This window comes from Lycium barbarum, chromosome 12, assembly GCF_019175385.1.
Source record: "Lycium barbarum isolate Lr01 chromosome 12, ASM1917538v2, whole genome shotgun sequence".
Lineage (NCBI taxonomy): Eukaryota > Viridiplantae > Streptophyta > Magnoliopsida > Solanales > Solanaceae > Lycium > Lycium barbarum.
In genome coordinates, this window is record NC_083348.1 from 69,529,646 (window position 1) to 69,531,234 (window position 1,589).

The 1,589-nt window shown below is 28.6% G+C and overlaps 1 long non-coding RNA gene across 1 annotated transcript; it reads left to right on the forward strand.

Moving 5' to 3' along the window:
• The first annotated feature begins 559 nt into the window (after window positions 1–559).
• LOC132624060 (uncharacterized) lies at window positions 560–1,218 on the forward strand. Its single transcript, XR_009576517.1, has 2 exons — window positions 560–686; window positions 939–1,218. It is a non-coding gene; the product is annotated as an uncharacterized LOC132624060 (long non-coding RNA).
• Window positions 1,219–1,589: the final 371 nt, after the last annotated feature.

The window sequence follows — 1,589 nt, forward strand, 5'->3', positions numbered from 1 at the left end:
GTTTTTTTTAGTGATCCTTTAGTGCCTTGTATAGGAAAAACAATGTTTCGTATATTTTTTAATGAGGTAATTTTGAATATGTTTCAAAAAAATGAAAATTCATCAAGGAAAGTTATAGTAATATACGTGAGTGGTACTTTTTTTTAGTATGTTTTTTTTTTTTTAAATATGACGTCATAATGTTTTATTTATTTGTTTCATTTAAAATGTGACACCGCTTACTAAAAATTTTGCCTATGCCACTGCTACCAAAAAGACGAAGCATAAATATTAATCAACATACACATTTTGGCTCTTAAGTTTCTTTCTTGTCATTCCTCATTTGGTGAGTTCATCTTTCATTGATTACATATGAACCTGCAATCAGATTATGTTACATCACCATTAGGAAAGTGATTTTCTATGATACTGGAAAGTAAATTAATTTCTACTCTCATACCATTTATAATAAATCACTTGCCGATATGTTTAAACTCATTTCAGATTGTATTAATCTTAATTTAAAAATTAAGAATGATCCTAAAAACTATATATAGCTCAACAAATGAAGCATGTATTTGTACAAGATCTATAACTAATTAGTTTACATAGTTAGTAACTTCATAACACACACTTTACAGCCATGGCAATGGAGAAGTCATCCTTCATTTTGGTTTCCTTTGTTTGTCTGATTCTCATTGCAATTGGTATCGCTCTCCTTTATTCCTCTCTCATTGAATAGCTAACATAATTTTCTTATCAATTGTCGTTGCTAAAAAGTGGTTGAATAAACATAACAATAATTTTTTGTTGTTTAGTAACAGAATCGTTCGTCGCTAACTCTTTTCATTGTAGTGATTTTTTGTATAATGTCCAAAAGTACTGTAGCAATCAAATGAAAGCAAAATTATTTTTATATATACACTCTCTGACGAAATTTGAGTTTAATTTATTTATAGGATTGGCGAGTTTGGAAGTTGAAGCTGCAACTGCTCCAGCATGCCACAACGATTGGAAGCAATGTGTGAGTTATTGCGGACCAATGACTCCATATTGTATCTTTGGACATTGCAATTGTGGCGTAGCCCCTGTGCCGCCACGGAAGGCTATTAGATCTTTGATTAAATTTTAATTAGGATTCTATGATTAATTGATTATCCATAAGATTATGTATCTTCATTTCCGTATTTTGTTTGGTTTTCGAATGAAATAATGAATTCAATAGTGATTTCTTATTTTGACCTTTTATTCAGTGCTATACTATTAGATCTCTCTATAATAGTCTTGTTCATTTTGATAATTTTTTGCTATAATAACGTTGATTGTTGTACACCTATACAACATTTCACTTTTAAATATTGTTTGGTTGTTTTATGCAAAAATTATTCAAAAAATCATCTATTTTTTCTTTCTTAATGTTATACAAAGATTTCAACCATTTCACGTTTAAATATTGTTTGGTTGTTTTATGCAAAAATTATTCAAAAAATCATCTATTTTTTCTTTCTTAATGTTATACAAAGATTTCAACCAAAAAGAAAATGTTATAAAACGATTAAAATAATTATTCCCTCCGCTTCAATTTGTTTATCCAGTTTTGACCTGATACG